At 40.1% G+C, this 13,519-nt stretch overlaps 1 protein-coding gene across 1 annotated transcript in view; it reads right to left on the bottom strand.

Moving 5' to 3' along the window:
• LOC110314136 (melanoma-associated antigen 10-like) overlaps nucleotides 1-1,322 on the bottom strand; it is a 5,270-nt gene extending 3,948 nt beyond the window's left edge. Inside the window, exon 1 of the mRNA XM_021188600.1 lies at nucleotides 1,180-1,322. The gene's annotated coding sequence lies outside the window, so the exon portion shown is untranslated. The remainder of the gene's footprint in view (nucleotides 1-1,179) is intronic.
• Between the last annotated feature and the right edge of the window lie 12,197 nt (nucleotides 1,323-13,519).

Here is a 13,519-nt window from a genome sequence, read left to right as displayed (position 1 = left end):
AAAAAAAAAAAAACACCTAATAAATAAATACCACACTATTCTAAATGGACTGGAGCTCCTGTAGTCCACTCTGGTGAAACATATACCCCAAAAGCGAAGTCAACATTTTCTTTAGGGAAATCTCTAAACTTTTTGCTCTTCTCTATTTGTGTATAGTGAGCATCCTGTCAAAGGTCTTATTATTAAAAGTGGATCCCCATTTGGTGCAGTGCCCACCAAAAGGGTACAGCTTTAATATTGTGCAACCCTCAATCTGAATTAGCATTTTACCAGTCTGTCTTTAATCCTTGACAAGAGCTTCTTCCTCATAACCACCAAAATGTGCGTGTATAATTCTCTTTTGGTTTCTATGATACCAAGTGGGGCCTACTTGCAGGCACAAGTGGCTTTGGCAAGCACAGGGGTTAGACTACCTTATATGGGGCCCTTCAATCCTGAAAGAGTAGTCCGGAGTCCACCCTCCACTCTCATCTGGGCTCCGATAGCAGGGCGAGGTCGTCTCCCTCCCAGGAACCACACAAAATGACTCCAATTCCCCCCAAGTCCCCGGAAGTAGAAAGCATTGACAGAGAATTCCACATTCCAGAAACATCACAAAATGGCTCAGAGCCTTTGAAGTCACCGGAAGTAGAAGGCTCTGACTATAACTACTGCCCTTTCTGGACACTCACAAAATGGCTCTGAGTCTCTGAACTCACCGGAAGTAGAAGGCACTGACTAGATTTTTCCCCTTTCTGGACACTTACAAAATGGCTCTGAGCCGCTGACCTCCCAGGAAATAGAAACCACTGACTATAATTACCCCCTTCCTGAACACTCACAAAGTGGCTCTGAGCCTCTGAAGTCCCCAGAAGTAGTAAGAACTGACTGTAATTACCCCCTTCCTTAACACTTATGAAATGGCTTTGGGCCTCCGAAGTCGCCAGAAGTAGAAAGCACTGACTAGAATTCCCCATTCCAGGACACTCACAAAAAAAGGTGCTGAACTTCTGGAGTCCCTGGATGAAGGAATTACTAACTAGAATCCTCCCTTAGTGAACACTTTAAAAATGTCTCTGAGATAAGTTCTCAGAGTTACAGGATGCAGAAAGTGCTAACTGGAACGACCTCTTCCAGGATATTTACAAAATGACTGAGTTCCCTACGTTCCCTGATTAAGAAAGCACTAAGTGTACTTACGCTTCAGAGGACCCTCACAAAAGGGCTTGAGCACCCCAAGTCCCTGGATTCAGAAAGCCCAGTGTGCCAGCTCTGAATTGTGTGTCCGGAGATGCAGAGCGTACTGAAGGGACTTCACTCTTCCGAGAGCTTCACAAAATGGCTCTGCGTCCCCAACCTGCCAGACTTTAAACGTAGAACGGCGGGGAGGGGATCGTTCTCACAAATCAGCATTGAGGAATCTTCTAGCCTCCAGGGACATCACTAAAGGTCAGTCGCTGAGTCATCCAAGTCCCCGGATGTTGATGCGGAAGTTTGGGTCCCCAAATATTGCCACAACTTCTCCCCGACTTTATGTGAGACCCTCAAAAAGACACAAGGTATCTTGGTTATTTCGGCTTCTCTATCTAGAACGGCTTCTGAGATCTACTGCCAGCTTCCATCTGGACTCAGAAATTCACACCGTCCTTTTCTCTCTGGGAAACTGAAATGGCTCCTGAGCGCAGAATCTCCCCATCCCCTGAGGGAAGGAGAGGAAAGGGATCCTTGCAACAAGTCAGTCCAGTTTAGAGGAGTGCGTATCAGACCAGAAGGATGATAGTATCTGTGGTCTCTGTCCAGAGTAGAGCTTCAACATTCCACTCTCAGGCCTTCCTCAGCCTCTGCAATTAAACACCCCTTTAGCCCTCCAGGAATGACAGTAAACAGTGCCTGTTTAGAGAAAATGACAGAGAATAGTGCCTGTTCAGAGTAAGCAACAACAAAACTAGAAGGGTCCCCCTTTTCTGTTTGTGCCATTGGAATCTAGGTTTAATCTGGACAGGGCTGTGAAATATGTGGGGGAACCTCCTATCCATTGAAGTCAATTTTAAACTTTCACCTACACTCTGAAAATATCCCAAGTGACTGTCTCCTGTCCAGAAACTTCACATAAACGATCCTTTCTCTCCTAAGTCCCCACATGTGGAAAGGTGGGATGGAGGCTAATTCCCCATGTTACTAGCACTGAGGCTTTCCTCAAATTTAGGACAACTCAAACAAAGGTTAGAACATTCCGAAATCCTCTGATGAGAATGTAGGCACAAAAACAAGTGGCTGTTTCTTCTCAGAAGCCAGTCACTTTGGTGCAGGACTCTCAGCAGTGATGTTTTTGGATCAGGGACTGTCTTATCTGTGCTGGAGCTTCCACAACCCACCCTCAGTTTTTGTCTTTACTCTGAACAGATCCAGGCACTCTCCACTCTAGGAATCTTGAAAGATGACTCCTATGCACAGAATCCTATGGTATAAAAAGGAAATGGGGTTTATGCACATATTTGGTTAACATCTTGGTGCCAGGCTTACCACAGTGGATCAGTGGCATTAATTGTGGAGCCCTGTGGAAAATAATCTCTCCAGTTCATCCCGGACTCTCACTTTAGCTGCAGGTAACACTGATATTCTCCAATCTAGGAAGCTCAAAACCTGGCTCCTTGCAGACAGAAAGGCTAAATTGGTTATTCATAGAAGGGAGATCCAAGTTGGCGCCAGAGTTGCCAAAGTGTAGTTGCATTATTTGGTAGAGCTTTATATGGAGTGGAGCATCTTTAGTCACCCACCAGCTCTCACCTTGAGTCTGAAAGGACAGAGTCCTCAGCACATCATAGACCTTAGAGCTTGACTCCCATTCCAATATAGCTCACAGTGAATATGTAGTGGAGATTGCTATGTACCTCTGAACTCATTTGGTGAAGAATAGAAAACATGACTATTTCAGACTGGGGCAGTCAAGTCCATTCGAATCTCTGTTCTTGACTTTTGCAAGTACCCATGGCCCCTCGGTAGCGCATACCTGCAATGATGAACTTTGATGAAAATTCTCATTTCTGTGAGCCTATGAGACACGACTCTTTGATATCATGTCTGAAAATGTGCCTAAATCTACCCTGTCTTGACTAAAGTTTTGGAACAGAATATTCCCCACTGCATCCACTTAATATATTCTATTCTGTAGCCCACACTACTCCAGTCACACTGAATTTCAGGTATTCTCCCTTGCTGCTCTTTGCATAGGCTTATTTCCTCTAGAAAGCCTTAGAATTCATTCTCTATTTTGATCAAAATTTCCTTTAAGAACTTAATAAGGTTTCTTGTTTCCATGATTCAAGTAAGAGCTAAACAAGCATAAAAATTTTATGATTATAAAAATTAGTTAGTGTACTTCTACCTCCATACCAACAATGCTCTTTTCTCTTTTCTTCCTCCATAGCCACAGTGACTATCTAAAATTGTTTTATTTGTTTCATGTTCAATTTAACTGTGTGGTAAGTAAACTATTAGTCACTGGAAAAATGTTCTGTATCTTTTGAAATTTAATCGATGTCAGTGCAAGTGTTTCAAAAACAATGGCAAATATATTAAGCAGAGAAACTGTGACTCAGGACCCTCAACCCCTGCTGCAGGACACATCTGAGCATAGACACAGGCAAACCTTTTCCAATTCTGACAGAAGCCCCTTTAAAATACTTACCTCTGAGCTATGGTAAAGGATCTCTCTTGTTCTCTGCAGCCATCTCACCCAACCACAGATGCTAGAAGGAGCTCCTAAGCCTTGTCTTCTGAAACACTGTTGCTTCCTAAGTAACTGGCTGGAATTTACATTTCCAATCCTAGGGATCCTATATCCAGAATTTTTTTAGCACTTAATCTAGGCCAAATATGTCCCTTGTTTTATCTTTTATCTAGTCTGTATTTTCTTTCAATCCTAAAACTGTAATAAAAATAGGGGTTTATCAAGTGAGTCTCTATTCTCATTCAATTTTGATCAAAGACAAATGTTGAAGCATAATTGTCTCTTCTGGTCAATGGATGGATACATGCTGTCCAGCTGCTCTTGGGCAACAGTTGTTTATGTATTCATGAAAAGGAATCCAGAGTCATCACCTGTACAGACCATGACAATCCATTCTTGTCTCCTTCTGACTCATATATTAATTCTTTTCATACTTGTAAAACATTGGTCAGAACTTTACACTTCCTCATCACATGACATACCAGTTATCTGAAACATTGGGAGACTATGTTGCAGTGGGTCCTCCACTTTTATCATACTCTCTATAGCTGGGCATCTGGGTGGCTCAAGAAGCAGCTCTTATGCACTATGATTACAGAGCTCCCTACTAGTAGCCAGGGCCTATGAGGATGGAGCTCCTTCAATATATTTTAGTTTTCCTGCTTATCAGAACTTAGGATGAAGAGCAGACCACATTCAGGAAACCCAAACTCATGACATGAAACTGCTCTGAGATATTACTGGAATGTTAGGTAGATTGAAGAAAGAACCCAGTAGGAGATAAAAGCACAGATGGGAATCTAGGTGAGTAATGTTTAATAACCTGGCAGACTTCATAAAATATACCCACATTGCTTCACTTCCACATGTTTTGTTGATCCAACATTTGCTAATCTGTTTCTGTATCCCTGGAACTACACTTACATAAATAAATGAAGATGGGGCTTGCCTTAAAGAGACTCAGTGATTCTGTTTTGAGAAAGCAGGTTGCTTCCAAGGACCTAATTTAAGGAGCATGCTGATGGAAGGCAAAAGCTATTAGGATCCAGAAACAGAAATGTCTAAGTATTTCTTGGAGGCAATCAGGGTGCCATTTAATCCTTGTCTTTAATGAAAGGGCCATCCAGGACAAGATGGAAGAAGGCTAGAAATATTTGGGAAATTCTGGTTGAACCTGTTTGGTCAGGGATAAGGGAGTTCTCAGTACTGCAGGTCCCTAAAAGTGGTGTCTGCTGGGTTTGAAATCTGATTCTGGGTACTAACCACAAGAAAGCTTGGCAAGGGAAATGACTTAGGTATGGAATGGATGAGGTTAGACTTGCAGTCTAATACTTAAGCCAGTGTGTGCAGGAAGGCTTCCAGTCTCATCCAGATTCTCAGGGAGAAATTCAGTTGACAGATTAGGACTATCCTCAGAAAGTAGCCTTGGTGACCTGGAGAAGGAACATATTTTTGTTTCCACAAATATTGCAGAGGAGGAGATCCAGATCTTAACTCCCAAGACAATTTTCATGACTTTGTAAAAAAAGAATGGCAACAGAGTACAGGAACTTCGAGAGAAGCTATTACCAACTGCAGTAGTTAAAGACAGGAAGACCAAGCTTTATGGACACATTGGACAATGCATTAGAATCTTGTTCCTTCAGGCCAGCAGGCCAGGTGAGTAAGCATTTTCTCCTCCTTTGAAAGTTAACTAAAAGGAGCCACCAGCAATTAAAGACAGTACTGCCAAAAGGAAGGAAGTCTGGCTTGGGTGTTGTAGCCTTATAGTGTGAGTCTTAGCCTGAGACTGCCTGGGTCCCAGAAAAAGTCCCTTCCTTTGTGTCTTCTGTGGTTGTAGCATGACATTATTCATGAGGAAACATGAACAAATAATAGAGGACCAAAGATAATCCAAAGTAAATCAAAGACCAATATGGTAAACTGAGTTTTATTGGGGTTACTGCAATTTAATACAGGAGCCTTTGTTACATTTCTTTTGTTGACACAAAATACCATTACAAATACAGCTTATAGTAAAAAGGGTTTGCTTGGGCTTATGGTTCCAGGGGATAAGAATTATCACCATTATAGTGGAGTTGCATGGCAGCAGGTAGACATAGCAACTGGTGAAGCAACCTGAGAATTTGCATCTAGAACCATATGCCAGAGGCTAAGACACACAAGAAACTGCTTATAGATTTTGAAACCTAAAAGCCTTTCCCCAGTAACACACTTTCATGAACAAGGCTACTTTTCCTAAATGTACACAGTGTTTCCATCTCTGGACCAACTATTCAGAGGCCTAAGAGTATGAGTATCCCTCATGGGAACTATCACATTCAACTCCCTGGTGTCTAGATTATGATAGCTACATCAAGTTGTAAAATGCACTTTGCTAAATGTCAGAAGACTGATACCCTTCACACTCACAAGATTGTCCATAGTGTTTTCTGAGAGTAAAGACAATCTTTTTTAACAGTGACCTCTTGAAATATCAAAAATCAAACTACAAACTTACAATATATAATGACACAATATATAATTCTATTCTAAAGTAAAGAATGCAGGCATGAAGAAGATGGCCTAGTCGGCCATCATTGGGAAGAGAGACCCCTTGGTCTTGCAAATTTTATATGACCCAGCACAGGGGAAGGCCTGGGCCAAGTAGTGGGAGTGAGTGGGTAGGGGAGCAGCACGGGGGGGGGGGGAGTATAGGGGACATTCTGGATAGCATTTGAAATGCAAATGAAGAAAATATCTAATAAAATAATTAAAAAAATAATGCAAGCATGAGAAAGTACGTGATCAACACAAAGACAAAACCAAGTCGGAGAAACACCACGGTTCCTTGACTGGTGGCTACAGCTTTATTTTCACAGATATTAAATGACTCCTGTCATCCTGCTTTGAAATATTATCCAGACATCTCTCTCTTGGGCTGCCTCTCTCTTGGGATGCTTCTGTGACCCATGAGCAGCTATCTATGGATGATGTTTCATGATTCTGTCATTACAACATTTTGGTGTCTCTACCTCAACTTGGTGTCTCTACCTCAACCAAGTCTTCACTTTCTCAGCTCCACACAATGGAAATTATAACTCTGCAAAGACTTCCCTTCGTATTTGTCCTAGCCTCCACAGCTCTGAAACCATGGAGGATGAATCTATACTACTCTTACTCTTGACATCCTTTATGTCTCAGAAGCCAGTATGATGGGATCAATATTTTCACTTTAGACTGCCTCACCCCTTGAATCATATTAGTAGAAGCTTTTTTATGCAGTTGTTTTCTAGGAACTGAAAAATCCCTTAAGCTTTTTTTCTCTTTTTTTTCATTGGATATTTTCTTCATTTACATTTCAAATGTTATCCCCAAAACCCCCCATACACTCCCCTGCCCTGCTCCCCAACCGACCCACTCCTGCTTCCTGGCCCTGGAATTCCCTGTACTGGGGCATATGATCTTAGCAAAACCAAGGGCCTCTCCTCCCATTGATGACTGACTAGGCCATCCTGTATATGAACTAGCCTTAAGCTTTTTTTTTTTTTTTTTTTTTTTTTTTTTTTTACAAATTGGAATTTTAGCTGGGTGAGGTCTTGCACTGAAAGTACCTCCCTATTCCAAACCCAGACTAGGAATCTTCTCATTAATAAAACTAATATCTTCAGCAATTAGAATCTCTTTCCAGCACCTGTCTTGTGGGCAACATTAAGCTTCCTATAATTCTAAACCATGCATTTTTTACTTCATTTTGCCTCACTTACTCTTCTTCATTGTAGCCATTCATAAGAAGTTTTAGTAATAATTATATCAGAATTCATTATTTATATAGAGAATTATATATATATAAAATTTCTGTACATTGGAGGAATTTATAACTTACCCATGTAAAAATAAAATATCACAAGAAAAAACATTCTAGAAGCACATTAGCTGAGTAGGAGCACCCTATTTAGGTATGTAGAGTGAGATAAAAATCCATTGTAGGGTAGTAATTTGAGTAATGTTGTGCTTCCTCCTGAAACCCAGCTTTATCACTCATAAGCTCTAACCGAACATGAAAATGCCTTTGAGCATCATTCGTTCATCTGTAAAATGCAGCTGAAACACTTTAGATAGTATAATATAGAGTGTCTTATGTAAAACACGTAGAACATTGCCTGATACACAGTTATGACTACTGAAATATCAACAGAGCCATGCACTTCAGAAGGATGGAGGGACCAAAGCAGTCAAATGCTTACAAGAAATACTATGAGATGTGGACGCCAATGTATTCATTAACTTTAGCAGCAAGGATGATGACAGTTTTATAGGAATCTTTATCAGTGGAGAGATGGGTAGAGAAGAAAGTATAGGTGAATTGACCACAAGGAAGTGGTAACAATAACTATGACTGATCACAGTCAGATTGTGAAACAGAGTCCTTTAAGCATTGTTCATGGTTGGTTTCATTCACAATGATTTGTTCCATCTTGCAGCTGAGAGAACTAAAGGCTCAGGAGGCTTAAGTAACACCAGCAAAGGCACAGTTAGCAATTGATATAACAGGATCACAAATGCATTTTCTTTTTATACACACCATGTTAGCTCAGTGAAATGTTAGAAAGCTTTACAGCATTTATTTAACAGCTTCTGCATATTAGAAGATACTGTGTACTTTACTTTTCTTAGCAGCAGAGCTCTAAAGAGAAAACATAATAAAACATCCTTCAATTTTGAATAGCTGAATTTCAAGTCTAGATCTTTGAACCCATTCCTCTACACATTTGCTGTGGTGATGGAGGCTTTTAGATTTTCACTAATGTGACTGTAAGGACGTGCTGATACTGCTGTGGTACCCCGAACTGACCTTCTCAACACAGTGTGAAGCATTTATCTAGAATCAAAGAGAATACCAGTCAAGTAAAACTTATAGTGAAACTTTTGCAAAAATGAGACTTGAGGTCTGGAAATATATTTACTTGCCATCTTTCCCAGTGGACAAGGTTTGAACTCCTCTTGTGAAAATCCAGGCACCACTTTTGGATATGGAAAATCTCCATTGGCCCAGCCCTTTGATGAAGGAGGCGATCAATGCATCAATGCCTGCTGAAAGATAGCAAGCTGGTTCTCTCCAGGGACATGACACCTTATAGGTTCTCCAATACCAAGTTTCCAACTGTAAACATATGTATGTATGCATGTATGAGCAACATTGAGTTGACTCAGTAGAATATGGAAATGTGTGAGTGCGTATGTGTATGTGTGTGTGTGTGTGTGTGTGTGTGTACATATGTGTACGTATGTGTGTTTTGATGAGTTTGAGTACATATGTGTGTATAGCAGAGGGATGGGAATGATGTAAGTATAGAATTAAGGCATGGAATTGAAATATTTCCATATTTATAATAAATAAAATCCAGGTACTAGAAGTTTAGAGCAGTATATTTTAAGGCAATCATCAAGATTCTGTGCAGAGCTTTAGATTTCATCCTGACATCTTTAACATTATTCAGGTGCTATGGAGTTCTGAATATAAGAGGTGCTTCAGGTTGGGACCATAAATTATAATTCTTTGTCCTAATGATATCTTGATATCAAAAAGATGGAAACTTGAGAATCCATACTGGTATGATCCCCTCATTCTTGAATGTGGGTTTTGCACTTTCATAAAAGGCCAAAAATAATGGTGAAACCTTCTCATTGGCTTAGAGGACAGCAATCTAGGAAAGATAAAGTTTGGAAGAGTAGACTCTGCACAATTGAAAATATGATCAGATACATGTAGACAGGGGCCGAGTCTATATTAAGGAGTCATTTTTAAAGCTCAAGACCTTGTTTTAGAAATCAAGCCAGTAGAAACTAACTCCATACCTTGGTAATGAATATTAAATGACATCTGAATGACAGGTTAAATCTGAGTTATGCAAGTAGTAAGAAGTTATCTTGAAATCTTACTAGTGAAAATAAGAGCTTTCCTTGGTAAGATTTGTCACATCAAAGTGATATAAAATTTCAGAAATTCCCATAAACTTTAGTAATGTAAGGATTAAAAATAGGCATGGTTCTTCCTATAAATGGTTCTTTGGGGTTACCTTCATGTGTAGGCATTTTTGTCTTTGGAGTCTGGTTTATCTAAGTGACACTAAAGTGGACTGTAACAAGTATAAAAGACATGGAATGCCTGAGGATTTAAGCTCAATATCTATGATGTCCTGACAGCCTATTCTCTATAGTATGATTTAACACCAGGATTTAACAAATTTGATTGGGGAGATGGCTCAGTTGGTAAGGTGCCTGATTTGTAAAGCATGAAGATAGATGCTTATTGTTTGCAATTAACTGGACAAGCCACAATCCTGGGGTAAGGGTAGAGGATAGGGATGGGTCTAGGGGCAAGAGCTCCTGGCAGCTCACTAACTAGCCAGTCTTGCCAAAATGGAATGCTTTAGGTTCAGTGAGAAACCCAATTTCAAAAGGTTAGGTGGATAAATGACTAGCAAAGTTACCTGGGGCTCACTTTTTGCCTCCACGCATGGACTTACTTGTAAGTACACACATATAGAAAAGAAAACTCAAGAAATATTTTTGAAAATAATGGTTTAATGTTTTATAATTGTGGACTAGTGTTTTAGAATAAATTCTGTGAATATGTGTTTTTTGACAAAGGTATATGCTTTGTAGAAACACAGGTATTATTTTGTTTTTATTTCGCAAGGTATTTAAGTTAACTAATACGAATCATTTTCTAAAAGTAAAAATGATTTTTGCAGCACAAATTGCTTCTTTGGCACTGGACTATACATTAGATTATGAATATTAGCCGGGTGGTGGTAGTGCGCACCTTTCATCCCAGCACTAGGGAGGCAGAGGCAGGTAAGATTTCTGAGTTCGAGGCCAGCCTGGTCTACAGATTGAGCTCCAGGACAGCCAGGGCTATACAGAAAAACCCAGTCTTGAAAAACAAACAAACAAACAAACAAAGATGATGAATATTAGAGTTAATTGTCATTAAACTTTGTGTCTCCTGTATCTGTTTATTCTTGCTGGTAATTTTGAGCAGTTACCTAAGTGAGAGCCCAAGTGCTTGTACTTTCCATAGCCTCCAGCACACATCTCTGGCATTTTTAATCTACAGAATCAGCGATCTGAAGATGGAGACTTCAGTGTGAGAGTCCCTCCTGAAGTCATCTCATAAAAAATTATAGAAAGAGAGTTTGCTGAAAGAAGAAACATTCACTTGCTTTTCCAGTTGGTTTTGATTAATTTTAAGGTAGAATCATTAGTGTAGTAAGATACTTTTATATCTTTGAAATAAAGGTTCTTAAAAATATTAATTCAGCATGATGTGAAACATGGTGGCATTGATGAAGCCAATAGTTAAGCAAGTGAATGCTGACCTGACTGGAATGGCTGGCAGGAGTGATCACATTTCTTTCATCTGCATAGTTTCATTCTATGAGCAGAATACGAATATTAAACAGACTTAACCATTAAATCTAAAAGACATTTTAATACACTTAACAAATGTGTATTCAATATTTGCATACTGCTGTTGTGGAGCTAGATAGACTCACAGACAGACACACAGTTTCACAGAAAGACACATAGATGTAGAGAATATTGTTGACTATAAAATGAGGAAATTAAGCTGGGCGTGGTGGCGCATAACTTTAATCCCAGCACAGGGGAGGCAGAGGCAGGCAGATTTCTGAGTTCCAGGCCAGCCTGGTCTACAAAGTGAGTTCCAGGACAGCCAGGGCTACACAGAGAAACCCTGTCTCAAAAAACAAAAACAAAAACAAAAATTAAAAAAATGAGGAAATTAAGGTTTTGAGTGGCTAGATGCCTAAAGTCACAGTGCTAAAATTTGTAAGAGTGCTGGAATTTTAAAGAAACATCTGATTCTACTTTTCTCTTTAAGGATTGTCTCTACTAGTATCATAAGACAAAAGTATAATTAAAGGTCTATGGGAGTCCAGAGGACAAATTGGTTAATTATTTCTCATGGGTCAGAGAAAGTTGCTAATGCTTAAGTAGTCTTTGATTGGCAAGGAAGGGGTGACATGAAGTTGCAAAGGTGAAAGACTAAAATATGTTGAGAAATCAGTGTGAATAATAGCAGTAGGTAACTAATGTGCCTGGGGTTTCTAAAGCAGGGAATTGGGTGACCCTTGTGGATGCTCTGTAGGGTTGTGGAGGCACAGGGGACAGCCCTGGAAAGAACATTGGGCTCCATTGTGGAAGGTCTTGGAATGACAGGAAAAAAACTTCATGCCAAATTTTTGTATGAAAGTCTGATGAGGGCAAAGGACAAAATGACAAATTTGGGAGATAAGAGCCTAAGACCAAGCTGTGACAATAAATATGAAGGGAACAGCTTCTTCAGTGTTGGCAGTGGGTACTGAAGTGAGTGACATTCTTTAGGGACTGCTTCATCTTGATTGGCTTCATGTTGCAGGGTGTCTTTTTCTGTGTCCCTTCCTGAGTTTCATTTTGCTTGTCTACTCATCATCCTATACAGTCTCCAAAACTTACTGGCTCCCTGAAGGTATGTATCTGTTTTCATTACTTTCTGTAAAGTTCTTAAAAATATCATCCATGTAGACCCAGGCCCCCTTGAACCCCTATGTGTCCACATCTGTATCTTAGTTTCTTTTTCACATGATAAAACTTTTCTCCAGCATCTGTCTTTGCAAAACCAAACCTATAATCAGGCCTGCAATAGATAACTGCACTGAAACCTGCCCTTTCCCACAAAACCCTGTTCCAGACATCTGCGAAGCTGTGTGGTTGCCAATGATGCAATTCTATTGCCTGGGGTCACCTCTAACTCCTCCTACTGCAGAAACCATGAGCACTCAGAGACAGGCTGGCCTTGCTAGTCTCAAATTTTCAATTATTTCTTTTTACATGCAATTTTAAGCCACCAATGTCTGTGCCTACTCTGCCAGCATCAGTACCCAGATCAGAAATAATCAGAAATGACTGACAATGGTAGGAATTACACCTGCGCACTCTGTGCTCACTGTGAATATTATGAGGATGACTTCAGGATATTTATTTGCAGAAGTCAGATAATTTCTTTACTGCATTGTTTAATTGGAGGCTGCAATGTCTCCTATGTGCTCTCTAGTTCTTGTTAGACAAAGAGATTTGAACTCTAAACAATCAGCAGTCACAACTTGCTCAGGGAAGACATGAACATAGCAACTTTTCTTCACATTATTGTTTTTTCCTAGAGAAATTGTTATTGTACCTCACATTGTGACCCTGTGCGAGCACACCTTTCATTATATGACACAGTTCCCCCATGATTTATTTCCTCTGAGTTCAATTATATTTACCCCTTTATTGGAGGGCACTTTTCCCATGCCAGAACTTGCTTGAAAGTTTGTATTTCTGATTCCTGTTCTAGTTCCACTGTGCTTTTCCTCTTCCCACATTCTCTCTTTGTAACCTCTGAGCCACCAGAACCACACATCTGAGCATTTATCTCAGTCTTCTGCCCCAAGACTCAGCTGTGTCTGATGCCTCTAATGGATTGCCTCACTGTCCACAACCTGCCATGTACAGAATGGTACACTTGCCACTTCTGTGAGTGAATTTACTTTGACTGTGCCTGGGAAACTGTACAGTAAACCATGCTGCCTGGCATGCTAATTTGGCTACAATCTGATTCATACAGGTTTTAGATATGAGAAAGATTTTAAAAGGCCCTGCTTTGTCTCAAAGTATCTACAGAATAGATGCAGTGACTTACAGCCAAGTTCAATACAAATTTATTCAGTCTACATACATATGTGTAGTAAGTTATATAAATAAGCTAGTGAGGGTAGGCATCAA

Source organism: Mus pahari, chromosome X (genome assembly GCF_900095145.1).
Source record: "Mus pahari chromosome X, PAHARI_EIJ_v1.1, whole genome shotgun sequence".
In the NCBI taxonomy this organism is placed as follows: Eukaryota; Metazoa; Chordata; class Mammalia; order Rodentia; family Muridae; genus Mus; species Mus pahari.
The sequence above is the reverse complement of the archived record's forward strand: the minus strand, read 5'-3'. Positions and strand labels throughout refer to the sequence as shown.